This window comes from Dryobates pubescens, chromosome Z (assembly GCF_014839835.1).
Source record: "Dryobates pubescens isolate bDryPub1 chromosome Z, bDryPub1.pri, whole genome shotgun sequence".
Lineage (NCBI taxonomy): Eukaryota > Metazoa > Chordata > Aves > Piciformes > Picidae > Dryobates > Dryobates pubescens.
Window position 1 is genome coordinate 19,753,252 of NC_071657.1, and position 14,189 is coordinate 19,767,440.

Consider the following 14,189-nt stretch of genomic DNA (forward strand, 5'->3'; position numbering starts at 1 on the left):
TTCTTCATCTTCCAGTTAGTGGAATAATAATCACCCTGGACTTAAAATGTGTGAGCTGTACTGACACTGACATTCTGGATAATCTCTGCCAGATGGTGGATTCCCCATATGCTGCTTTGGAATCAGCTGGTTTTCTGTCAGACTGCAATTTATGTGTACAATGCCTTCCCTTGATTACTGGGAAGCCAAACTGCAGTAAGGACAACCAGGAGATGGATTGAAGTGCCTGACAGATAAGAAAACAAGATACAAACTAGTAACTTGGGGCCTAATTGGTTCTGTCACTGTGAGAGGACCAATATCAACAATATAGAGAGAGGAAACATAGCAATTTGATAGGGAAGCTGGAGCAAAGAACATAATTTCCAGTAAAGAGGGCAGAACCAGAAAGTGATCCTGTGTGAATATTACTTAAGTGCTTAAATACCTGATGCATTTGCAGCAGCTATGTAATTTATCTTCTTAAATGGTAGGTTTAACTCTACACTGTCTCTAGGTGTACAAAAAATTAAGAGAAAAATCCACAACAGTTCAGAGGCACTTTTTATTCCATTTACTCATTTTTTTTATAAAAGGCCTTCTATGTATGAAGTACTTTCAGTGAGATTACTTTTAGACTGAAGTACTACTGATGTTTAAGTAATGGAGCCTGAACCAGTAGTCACTGTATGAAAGCACTGCAAAATGGCTTTCCAACCTGCTGTTCCAAATATTAGACAACAATGCCTTCAAAAATGCAGAACATAAAGTTGGTTTTGAAATTAAAACATGTGCCAGAAGTTCAACCATGCATGAAGCCAAAGTAAACATTTGCTTGCTTATCTCCAGGTTCATGTTCCTGGGAAGTGTAAAGAAGCTTGTTCTACCAAATTCAAGTTAGGTGGAATTGTGATACAACCATTTATTAAGATGAGTAATAGCAGTAAGAGACATTTTATGAGTGTGTTCATCATACCCTTTGTCAAAGCAGTGAGGAGATAATCACTTGTATCTAGATTTCTTGATTCTCTTACTACCGTGAAGCCACAGTCTGGATAAAGGCTAAATAATTTCTTGCCTGTAATTTTGCATGTTACTGTTATTTGTGCCTTGTTTAATGAGAATAGGTATTAACTCAGAGACACAGCTGTTGTCCTTGAAAATCAGAGTCTGTGCCAATAGCCTCATTGACCTGAGCTTTTTCTTTCAGGGAAGAGAGCCTGTTATTCAGTAGTTATTTCTATATGTTAGTCTGTGTAGTGCATTATGGAGAACCTTATTGCAGATACATCTGTGTGATGGGTTAGATTTACCCCCAGCGTTAACTTTGCCAGACCAACTCAGTTAGAAGCAAATGGAAGCTGTATTTACAAGCAAGATTACACTCTACAATGGAATGCAATGAATATGTACAAAATGTACAGTATTTACAATATTATACAGATATTTACAATTAGCAAGCAACACAAAAATCCCTGTGGTAAGAGACCAGGGAAGCCGTTCCACTTCCCCTACTCCCCCTGTCCCAGAGAGAAAGCAGTGGGTTAGACTTAACTAAACAACACAGCCAAGCCAAGGTCAGCCGAGAAGCACGTTAATCTCTCCCAAGTGAAGCAGAGAGATCAGAAAAGAGAAAGTTGTTTTGGTACAGCCAAGTCTTATAGCTGATATTCCTCCAATGAATTTGTTTAGAATAATCTGTAGTGTTCCTTTTTATACCCAATAGTGATTTATTTATATTTTTCTACTTTTCTGTTCAAAATCTGTAACTGCATTTTAAAGGCATAGCCTAAAACCACTACAATCCAACCCATTTCATTGGCTTCTAATACTGTTCATCTAATCTAAAATAGTATCTACAATAATGAGTACATAAAGTCCATAGTCCATTCTGGCTATCTCACATGTAGATGATTCAGAAGTCCAAAAACAAGAAACAGGAAAAACAGAAACCAGTTTGTTTGTCCACAGATGAGGTGAAGAAAAGGAACAGGGACTCTCAGGTGACTCAAGGTTCTTAGGGTTTGTGTGCTATAGACTCCTCATGGATTCTTCTTTTGAGTGCAATGTTGTATCTGTACAACACTCTGAATTTAAACTCTCTCAGTGGAATACTCTGAATTTCACTATTCTCTTGCATTACCCCCTAAGTGTGACCAGGACCTTCAGCACAAACCACTCTTCAGACAGGTTTAGCCTTTCCTGAAGGAGAAAATACCCAAACAGTTTTTCCTAACAGATTCTTTTCTCTAACAACAGGAACTCTTATAACCTTTTACCTTTCGTAGCAAATCTGAGTGTGCAGGTCCAGCTTGATTTACTGAACCTCTACTATTCACCAGCCAGGTTGCTTGTGCTAGATGTTTCTCCCAGTTTTTCAAAGATCCACACCCCTCATGGCTTTGAGAGTGGTCTTCAGCAAACCGTTGTAACGTTCAATCTTTCCTGCAGCTGGTGCATAGTAGGGAATGTGGAATATCCAACTCAATGTCATGTTCTTTGGCCCAGTTTTTTAAGAGATAGTTTTTGAAATTTGTTCCATTGTCTGACTCATTTCTCTCTGGAGTTCCGTGTCTTCACAGGATTTGTCTTTCCAGACCAAGAATGGTGTTATGTGCAGTTGCATGAGGAACTGGATAAGTTTCCAACCATCCAGTGCTCCCCTCTACCATAGTCAGCACATACTGTTTACCAGATCAAGAACAAGGTAGAGTGATGCGGTCAATCTCCCATGCTTCACCGTACTTGTACTTGGACCATTGATCACCATACCACAAGGGCTTAATTCACTTTGCTTGCTTAAGGCAGCACTATTGTCACAGTCATGGATGACTTGTGTGATAGCATCCGTGGAAATGTCTATGGATCTGTCATGAGCCCACTGGTATGTTGCATCTCTGCCCTGATGTCCTGAGGAATTGTGGGCCCACCGAGCTAACGACATCTCACCTTGGTTTCCAGTCAAATCAAGATTGGAGTTTGTGTCTACTTGAGAAACTTTAGCAGCTAGATCTGCCTGATGGATATGTTGTTGTTACTCATTACCTTTGCTCTTAGGTATGTGAGCATCAGTGTGTCTCACCTTCACTGGAATTCTCTCACCTCGATCAGCAATGTCCTGCCACAGATTAGCCACCCAAATAGGCTTTCCTTTCCTTGCCAACCATTCTTTTTCCAGTCCTTTAGCCAACCCCACAGAGCATTGGCTACCATCCGTGAGTCGGGGTAGAGATAAAGCTTTGGCCATCTCTCATGTTCAGCTATGTCGAGAGCTAGCTGGACAGCTTTTACCTCTGCAAATTGACTGGATTCTCCTTCTCCATCTTTTACCTCTGCAACTCACCATGTTGGATTCCACACTGCAGACTTCTATCTTTGCTTGTTTCCAGTAAGATGACAGGAACCATCTGTGAAGAAAGTGTATTTCTTTTTGTCATCAGAAAGGTCATTGTAAGGAGGAGCTTCCTCAGCACAGGATACTTTCTCCTCTGGAGGTTTTGTACATTTAGTGCTTTCTGGCCAGTTTGTGATCACCTCCACCAGACCAGGTCTTTCAAGACTTCCCATTCGAGCACTCTGTGTTATCATAGCCATCCACTTAGACCATGTGGCATCTGTGGCATGATATGGTGTAGAACCTTTGCCTTTGAACATCCAATTCAAAACTGGCAATCGAGGAGGTAGAAAAAGTTCTGACTCAGTTCCAGTTACTTCAGAAGCAGCTTTTACTCCTTTGTAGGCAGCTCTTTCTCTGTTGGAGTATAATTTGCCTCTGAGCCTCTGTAGCCGTCTCCAGAAACCAAGTGGACGTCCACATGTCTCACCTGGAGCTCTTTGCCCTAAGCACCAGCTGGACCATTGTTACTTACAGCCGTGTACAGAATGTTCTTAATGTCTAGACCAGTTCAGACAGGTGCCAGACCTGGACTACTTCTTCTTTATCTGGTCAAAGGCTGCTTGTTGCTCAGGACCCCACTGGAAACTGTTTCTCTTTTGAGTAACATCACACAGAGTTTTCACAATCTGACTGTATCCAGGAATGTGCAGTCTCCAAAATCCCACTATACTTAAGAAACATAGAATTTATTTCTTGTTCATGGGCTATGCCATGGTAGAGACTCTGTTTACCACATCCACTGGAATGTGATGGTGACCATCCTGCCACCACGCTCCCAGAAACTGGATCTCTCTGGCAGGTCCTTTCACCTTGTCTTGCTTAATAATGAAACCAGCTTTCAAGACAATGTCAATGATTCTGTTACCTTTCTTCAAGACTTCTTCAGCAGTTCTACCCCAGACGATGATACTGTTGATGAACTGGATGTGTTCTGGAGCACCACTTTTCTCCAAAGCATCATGGATCACTGCATGACACATGGTTGACCTGTGAACCCAGCCCATTGGCAATCTGTTACAAGTATACTGTACTCCTCTCCAGGTAAAGGCAAACTGAGGCCATACCATTCCTCTGCTACGGAAATAGAGAAGAAAGCATTAGCAATGTCTATGGTAGAATACCATTTGGCCTCTGGATTCCAGCTCATTCTGGAGTTCCATCCTATGGTACTGCTGCACTCAGGGTTGGAGTTACTTCATTTAGGGCACAGAAGTTGACTGTCAGACACCAGTCTCCATTTTCCTTTCACACAGGCCACACTGGAGTGTTGAAAGGTAAATGAGTTTTGCTGATGACATTCTGATTTTCCAATGGACAAATCAAGTTTTGAATGGGCACCAAAGAGTCACAGTTGGTTCTGTATTGTCTATGATGCACAGTTTGAGAAGCAACCAGCTACTTTACATAGTGTCATAGTATCAGTCAGGGTTGGAAGGGACCACAAGGATCATCTAGTTCCAGCCCCCCTGCATCCTCTATCTCACGTTGTCCCACAACTGCAGATTCATCTGGAAGCTCAGGTCTAACAGACAGCTTCAATTTTTGTCCATCAACTTCTACAGATGCCACGCCAAAAGCCCATTTATAACCCTTAGGGACTTTGAAATGCCCTTCTCTCAGAAAATCAATTCCCAAAATACAGGGTGTGTCAGGTCCTGTCACAACAGTATGCTTCTATTATTTATCAGTTAAACTTATATCAACTTCTATCTTAGTTAACTCCTGAGATCCACCAGTGACTCCCATAATAGTTACAGGCTCTGATCCCTGATAATTTGATGGTGTTATAGTGCACTGAGCTCCTGTGTCAACCAAGGCCCTGTACTTCTGAAATATTGAAGTGCCAGCCCACTGGATGTACACATCCCAATAGATTCTGTTATCTCCATTGTCCCTCTCCTCCCCCTGGAGGGAGGCAGGGCACCCCTAATTATGGGGAACACACCCGCATGTGCAGTTAGTACAGCATCTAGTGTCAGAGGTGGAATCTCTGGAGCTATTAGAGATGTTCTGGGAAACTGAGGAAGTAACAGATACCTTTCTGGTATCGTTACCTAGGGCTCTGCCACTCTGCAGTTCCTTTAATCTCTGGAAAAGATCAGAAGTTGGTTGACCATCCCATCTGTTCATACTCTCACCAAACTGATCACGCAGAGTTATCCAAATACTCCCACATGATTGCCTCTGTGCTTTGTTCTGGTTTGACCTATTTTGGAATGGCCTTCTTGGAGGATGTCTATTTCTAACAGCTGATTCTTGTATCCATCTGGAAGAAGAATTGGAATTATTTCCCTGTGCCAATTTGGATATGGAGGTTTTGAGTTCCTCCTTCAGCTCTTTCATGCAATTTTTTATCTTTTGCAGTGGCTGAGACCAAAGAAACACACGCAAGACTATCCTCCAGATGTGTCATTTGGCCAGTGAAATTGTCAACAGAAGGGGGCGCTCCACCATAATTTATTGCCACAATTCTGCTTGCCAGAATAGTATCATAATTAGGAGGAGCAAGTTTAACGAGCTTTTTGGCAAGACCTGTTTCCACAGGAATTTCATCAGGATTCAGAGTACCATGGTCTCCATACATCATTTCTCTCACAGCAAACACTCTCAAGTACTTCATTCCTTCATCCCTGGTATTCTAAGCCTTAGTTCCAGGGAAGGTTATCTCTGGATGGGTACCTCATAAGAGCTGCCAGTAAAAGGGGTGTCCACAGAGAAACCTTACCAAGACACCAGCCTAGATGTCTATCTATTCCACTATCTTTTGAGAGGGTTCCAAGCTGAGACACTGACTTGTCCCCCACTATTAAAGCAGCAGCACCAGTATACCCTTTCTAGCCATGGAGCTGCATAGTTCCCCTATGTTCCATGAGCAGGAGGTTGGAGCTCTCCTCAGCCGCCTGGAGCCCCACAAGTCCATGGGACCAGATGGGATCCATCCTAGGGTGCTGAGAGAGCTGGCAGATGAGCTGGCCAAGCCGCTCTCTATCATTTTTCATCAGTCCTGGCTCACTGGAGAGGTCCCAGCAGACTGGAAGCTGGCCAACATGGTACCCATCCACAAGAAGGGCCGGTTGGATGAGCCAGAGAATTACAGGCTTGTCAGCCTGACCTCAGTGCCAGGCAAGATTATGGAACAGGTCATCTTGAGTGCAATCACACAACACTTAGAGGATGGCCAAGGGATCAGACCCAGCCAGCATGGATTTAGGAAGGGCAGGTCCTGCCTGACCAACCTGATCTCCTTCTACGATCAGGTGACCCGCCTGCTAGATGTGGGGAGGCCTGTGGATGTGGTCTACCTGGACCTCAGCAAGGCCTTTGACACCGTTCCCCATAGCAAACTCCTGGCCAAGCTGTCAGCCCATGGCTTGGATGGGAGCACTCTGCACTGGATTAGGAACTGGCTGGAGGGCCGAACCCAGAGAGTGGTGGTGAATGGTGCCACATCCAGCTGGCAGCCAGTCACTAGTGGTGTCCCCCAAGGATCAGTGCTAGGCCCCATGCTCTTTAACATCTTTATTGATGATCTGGATGAGGGCATTGAGTCCATCATCAGTAAATTTGCTGACAACACCAAGCTGGGGGCAGGAGTTGATCTGCTGGAGGGTAGAGAGGCTCTGCAGAGGGACCTTGACAGACTGGACAGGTGGGCAGAATCCAACGGCATGAGATTTTAACACATCCAAGTGCCGGGTTGTGCACATTGGCCACAACAACCCCATGCAGAGCTACAGGCTGGGGAAAGAGTGGCTGGAGAGCAGCCAGGTAGGGACCTGGGGGTGCTGGTCGATGGTAGGCTGAACATGAGCCTGCAGTGTGCCCAGGGAGCCAAGAGGGCCAATGGCATCCTGGCCTGCCTCAGGAACAGTGTGGCCAGCAGGAGCAGGGAGGTCATTCTGCCCCTGTACACTGCACTGGTTAGGCCACACCTTGAGTACTGTGTCCACTTCTGGGCCCCTCAGTTTAGGAAGGATGTTGACTGGCTGGAACGAGTCCAGAGAAGAGCAACAAAGTTGGTGAGGGGTTTGGAACACAAGCCCTATGAGGAGAGACTGAGGGAGCTGGGGTTGCTTAGCCTGGAGAAGAAGAGACTCAGGCGTGACCTTATTGCTCTCTACAACTACCTGAAGGGAAGTTGTAGACAGGTACGGGTTGGTCTCTTCTTCCAGGCAGCCAGTACCAGAACAAGAGGACAGTCTCAGGCTGCACCAGGGGAGGTTTACGTTGGATGTTAGGAAAAAGTTCTATACAGAGAGAGTTATTGCCCATTGGAATGGGCTGCCAGGGGAGGTGGTGGAATCGCCATCATTGGAGGTGTTCAGGAGGAGACTTGATGGGGTGCTTGGTGCCATGGTTTAGTTGATTAGGTGGTGTTGATTAGGTGGTTGATGGGTTGGACGCGATGATCTTGAAGGTCTCTTCCAACCTGGTTTATTCTATCTATTCTATGTGGCCATGTTGGAATTGGCTCATTCTCTCCTCTAATGTAATCCTTTCTTACATGCCTTATCTTCTGTCTTGGTGCATTCGCTGATTGTATGTCATCCTCATCATTCTCACCCTCTTGAATTGGCTGTCCCCATAATGCTAATGATACTCTCCATAGGACCTCTTTTAAGTTCAGAAGCACCTACATTAGCTCCTGACCTACCAGAACCCATATCCTGTCCTGCATCTCCACTATCCACTGATGTTCTCAGTAATTCAGCTACATCTCTAAGGCAGTCTTTCTCTCCATCTTCAGAAGGATCCCTTTTAACAGAAGGTCCCTGACCAGCAGAAGGATCTTACTGTTCCTGCTATTATTTTGCCTCTGCATCTGCCTTGCGCCTGCCCCTTTTATCCAAAGCTACAATTTGCTTAACTGGAGCTGTGTTTAAATTTACAGACTTTGCAGAAGTAGAAGGGCTTTGTACACAAACAGCATCGGTGGGTGGACTTTGGGACTCAGCGAATGCAAGGCTAATGGCTGCTAGTGAAGCCATGGCTGCCATCTTAGCTGCTGGTGCTGCTGATCTAGCCACCATCTTAAGTACGGGCGCTACTCATGTGAGCTGCGTCTGCCTCCTCGCTGGCCGAATGCCAGTACTGCTGCCAATCTCACTCAGAGCTGCTTTCCCATTAACTCCTGCCTGCCTGTTTCCAGCTGTTTGCCCCATTTCTGTGTCCTCCACGTCACTAGAAATTTCTGCATTTGAATTGGAACTAGATATCCATCATCTCCATCTGCTGCGTCTAAAACTAGAACAGCTATTTGCTGCACATCTCTCTCGATAGAGTGCTATCAACAAGCACACATTTATTATCACTGAAAACAGAATCATGCATAGCAAATAATTTTGGGGTGCCAGCTGCTCACATAAGCCTCTGTAACAGGAATACTAAATTCATGTATCTCTGCAGGAACAGTTACAGTCACATGATCATATATTTTTTACCCAAAGAAATCCCAAGCATTGGTCATACAGCATTTTCAGCTTGCATTTAAACCAAAGAAATATCTTATATGCCAAATATCTACCTAGCTTATCAATCATGGCTGACATGTACCATCTGTACAGTATCACAGTCAGACCAGAATATGTCAAATGCCACAAAACCCAAAACAGCTTCATTTTGCTTCCTTAATCTGAGCAAGAATTAATCAAGCAATTGCCCCATGGTGGGCACCAATTACTTTGTAATGTGGTGAGTTGAAATTTCCCCCCAGCATTAACTTTGCCAGACCAACTCAGTTATAGAAGCAAATGGAAGCTGTATTTACAAGCAAGATTACACTCTACAATGGAACGCAATGAATATGTACAAAATATACAGTATTTACAATATTATACAGATATTTACAATTAGCAAACGACATGAAAATCCCTGTGGTCAGAGGCCAGGGAAGCTGTTCCACTTCCCCCACTCCCCCTGTCCCACAAGAGAGAAATGAGCAGAGAGAAAGCAATGGGTTAGACTTAACTAAACAACACAGCCAAGCCAAGGTCAGCCGAGAAGCACGTTAATCTCTCCCAAGTGAAGCAGAGAGATCAGAAAAGAGAAAGAGTTGTTTTGGTACAGCCAAGTCTTATAGCTGACATTCCTCCAATGAATTTGTTTAGAATAATATGTAGTGTTCCTTTTTATACCCAATAGTGATTTATTTATATTTTCCTACTTTTCTGCTCAAAATCTGTAACTATATTTTAAGGGCATAGCCTGAAACCACCACAATCTGTGAAGTTAAAAAGTACCATTTTTTCTGTTCCAGAGTCTGGAAACTGAGTCGCAGAGATTTTGCTTGGTTCAGTATCACAGAGGTTGAGAAATGAAACTTCAGAATAATTGCTTTGTATCAGGCTACTGATACCAATGAACCTTCATTCCTCTCTCTCAAGTTTTCTAGTTATTAAAAAAAGCCCCATTTTCCTCAAAAAGTTTATTACCTTGAAGGTGGAATATATAAACTTGAAATTAAGAAGTTGGGGAAACAGTGGTTATGAAGAAGAGTGGTTACTGTCTTAACACTGTCTATAGTGCTTGTTGATCTACTCTTTCACTGATGGCCTCCAATTAGGTGTCAAGGCTTTAGTAGTGGCTTCAGAAAAGAGCATGAAGCTGAGATGTTCCCATTGCTAGTTCAGCCTGCCAGCACTAGCAGCACTGCTGTCAGCAGTGCCAGCACTGATGTCTGCATATGTGACAGTGTTCTCTTTACTTAAGAAGCTGGAAGGTAAGATGCTTGAGGTATATGGCTTGGATGGGAGCACAGTGAATTGGGTTAGGAACTGGCTGCAGGGCCGAGCCCAGAGAGTGGTGGTGAATGGTGCCACATCCAGCTGGTGGCCAGTCAGTAGTGGTGTGCCCCAAGGATCAGTGCTGGGCCCTGTGCTCTTTAACATCTTTATTGATGATCTGGATGATGGCATTGAGTGATGATGGCATCATCACTAAATTTGTGGATGACACCAAGCTGGGGGCAGGAGTTGATCTGCTGGAGGGTAGAGAGGCTTTGCAGAGGGACCTTGACAGACTGGACAGGTAGGCAGAATCCAACAGCGTGAGATTTAACACATCCAAGTGCTGGGTTCTGCACATTGGCCACAGCAACCCCATGCAGTGCTACAGGCTGGGGAAAGAGTGGCTGGAGAGCAGCCAGGCAGAGAGTGACCTGGGGGTACTGGTCGATGGTAGGCTGAACATGAGCCTGCAGTGTGCCCAGGCAGCCAAGAGGGCCAATGGCATCCTGGCCTGCATCAGGAACAGCATGGCCAGCAGGAGCAGGGAGGTCATTGTGCCTCTACGCCGCACTGGTTAGGCCGCACCTTGAGTCCTGTGTCCAGTTCTGGGCCCCTCAGTTTAGGAAGGATGTTGACTTGCTGGAATGAGTCCAGAGAAGAGCAACAAAGTTGGTGAGGGGTTTGGAACACAAGACGTATGAGGAGAGACTGAGGGAGCTGGGGTTGCTTAGCCTGGAGAAGAGGAGACTCAGGGGTGACCTTATTGCTCTCTACAACTACCTGAAGGGAGGTTGTAGACAGGCAGAGGTTGATCAAGAAGGCCAATGGCATCCTGCCCTGCATTAGGAATAGTGTGGCCAGCAGGAACAGGGAAGTCATTGTGCCCCTGTACTCTGCATTGGTTAGGCCACACCTTGAGTACTGTGTCCAGTTCTGGGCCCCTCAGTTTAGGAAGGACATCGAGACCCTTGAACGTGTCCAGAGAAGGGCAACAAGGCTGGTGAGAGGCCTTGAGCACAGTCCCTATGAGGAGAGGCTGAGGGAGCTGGGATTGTTTAGCCTAGAGAAGAGGAGGCTCAAGGATGACCTCATTGCCCTCTACAACTACCTGAAAGGTGGTTGTGGCCAGAAAGGGGTTGGTCTCTTCTCCCAGGCAGCCAGCACCAGAACAAGGGGACACAGTCTCAAGCTGCATCACGGGGTGTTTAGGCTGGAGGTTAGGAGGAAGTTCTACACAGAGAGAGTGATTGCCCATTGGAAGTGGCTGCCTGGGGAGGTGTTGGAGTCACCATCACTTGGAGGTGTTCAGGAGGAGACTTGATAGGGTTCTTGGTTGCAGGGTTTAGTTGTTTAGGTGGGTTGAATTAGTTGATAGGTTGGACACTATGATCTTGACGGTCTCTTCCAACCTGGTTTATTCTATTCTGTTCTGAGATATCCTGCCAGATACATTTTAGGGACAGGTTTGTGATATGGTTGAGAACTTTTTTATCCCTTTTGGATTTCAGCATGGAAGCGTAGGTTTGTTTCTGTTTGTTTTTTTTTTAAGACAGGTACAGTGTTGCTTTGCTTCTGCTAGTTAATGTTCAGATAAACTGGATTTGCTAGTGGCTTATTTTGCAGTTTTTAACAGTAGCTGTTCAGAAATTCATTTAGGATGAAGTTTTTTGAGCAAGTTTCTGTATCAAGTATTAGGGAGGAAGTCAGAGTTGGAAGTGATTCTCTCATGTCTCCACAGCTTGCCTACTGTAGTTGTTGTCCTATCTATAAATCAGCATGACAATCCCAAATGATGTAGTATGGTGAGGTGTCCTTAGGTTGTCAATCACATCTGGAGGAGCAGTCAGTGGCTTCAGGGCTTGCAAGTGAGGAGGCAAACACTTGTGTTGTTGGAGGAGGGCTATGATACCTCAGTGCAAATGGGAGAGCTTGTATTTGTCCTGACACTCACTGTTACAGACTGTAGAAAATCTGTGAATAGCTGATACTTGGCAAATTAGAGATTTGCTTATTTTGAATTGATATTACATGCTGTCAAAGGGGTATAAAGTAAGGTAAAATGTCCCTGATAGCTTTGAAAATGTCTTTCAGTATTGATCAGGTTCATCAATGGCACTCAGGTGCTTTTTGTCCATCTGAATGAGTGGTGTGTATCAGCTCTACGGCTGTTATTTGTCTACTCTGTCATTACCAACTGCAAAGGGTGTTTTAATTTTGGGATGTACTGTCAGCCTGGATGATGCTGAAGAGGGTTTGTGTTTTCATACACAATAAAAATGAAACGCTTTCTCTTTGTATCAGTTGGAGTTGATTCAGTCCCTGACACTCCCTGGTCTTTCTCACGTTTTGTCTTCTTCGCATTTTGTCTTCTCCATCTGCATAGGGGAGGGCATCTTCCTTCATCTTTTATCTGCTTCCTCCACATCACATCTTTTCTTCCCTTGATATTTTTTTGAAAATACACCTTATTAGAATTTATGTATTATTGTGGAAATGTTTATACACATGCAGACACATGACATTTGAGCCTTTCAGAGACAATGTGAGAACAATCATCACATGCACATCAGCATTTTCCTGAGTGTGGTCAGTAAGGGAACATTTAACAGCAGTATTTAAATTGGTGTTGGATTCCAGAACTAGTTCAATAATGGGATGATCCACTTTCCTCAGGACTGATTCTTAGTCTGCCTGGGAGGTCAGTGAGACAGTGCTGTTCCAGTTAACATTTTGCTTACAATTCTGAGTGCTACTGACTAGGTAAGATTAAAAAAAAAAAAAAAAAAAAAAAAGAGCTGTAAATTTTTATAGAAGTGGTTAAAGGGCATGCCAGATATGACAATGATGATGTGCTGAATATGCAGTATTCTGCACATTCTGAATACAGAGGTGAGTCACAGAGGTACTGGAAAATCCATCTTTGGAAGAAAGGGATTTCTCTTAGAAGCTTCAGGTTTGCCGCTTTTCAAGGAGTCCTTGTCCCTAAAGCACTGTTCTGGGTAAGACGGGCTGAAGCAGCTCATGTCTCAGATACAAATAAGACATTTTAAGTACCTATACTACTGCATTTAGGCTAGCACTGCTATTCCCTGTTTCATGTTGGATGTACTTTTTACCTCACCAGGAATAACACAAAGTTGGGAAAATCTGAAAAGTAGCTGCTAGCCTGGAGAGAATCAGGAGAGGAGAAGCAAGAATGTGTGTATTGGAGGATTTTTCCAAGTCTTGAGTCAAAATGTTGAGCTCAGCTTCATATGTTGAGTTTGAATAATGGGAAATGTAGGAAATTATTTCCCCAAGAGAGCAATCACAGTGTGGAGCCGGAAATGCATCATTTTGAGCTGATGTTTTCATAAGATGCACTGTACTTTCTCAGTAACAGCCAGGTAGCTTTCATAGAAGTATTATGAAATGATGAAAATGCAGCTTCAATTATTTCAGGCTTGGAATACAGTATCTTGCTCTTATATCAATGACAGATACTAAGAAAATAACTAGTTAAATTCTGAAGATAAGTCTGTTGAAGGCTTTTAGTTTATTTGATCATTTTGTTCTTTTTGAAAATGGATAATTCTTCAGGGATATTCCCAGGAATATTCCAAGTAGTCATGGTTCCCCCCCCGCCGCCCTGTTTCCCCCTACTGTTTCCTGCCAGCATGCATCTAGTGGTAGGTCATAACTGAATAATTGGTATTTGCAGGTAGGAGGGCAAGCTGAAACTGGTAATCTCATGAGAGAGATCCCAACCCTTTTTTTTCTCACAGTAGCATGCCTGGGTATTACCAGTTGGTGTGGCTTCCTGAAGGCAAGACTTTATGACAAAAACTATCTGAAGTCATGAACTGTGCTTTCAGAAATCCTTTGCAGCTGTAGTACTGTTATGGGGAATTAGCATCCCAGGCAATCATTCAATTCCTCCTTCATTAATAATCATGTAGGAAATCATTGAGGAAAAAATTATTTTGCATATGCAAGCTTAAAAATGGAATGTCTGAAATATGTTTGTAAGAGAAGGGAGAAGATTAGCCACTGTAGCAGGCATGCATTGTATTTGTGATAGCACCTGTGGTAGGATCATACAGCAAAAG

General features: G+C 44.0%; 1 protein-coding gene across 1 annotated transcript in view; it reads left to right on the top strand.

Annotated features, from left to right (window-relative positions):
• The window catches only part of EPB41L4A (erythrocyte membrane protein band 4.1 like 4A), a 157,999-nt gene that overhangs the window by 81,426 nt on the left and 62,384 nt on the right, over positions 1-14,189 (top strand). The window lies entirely within an intron of this gene.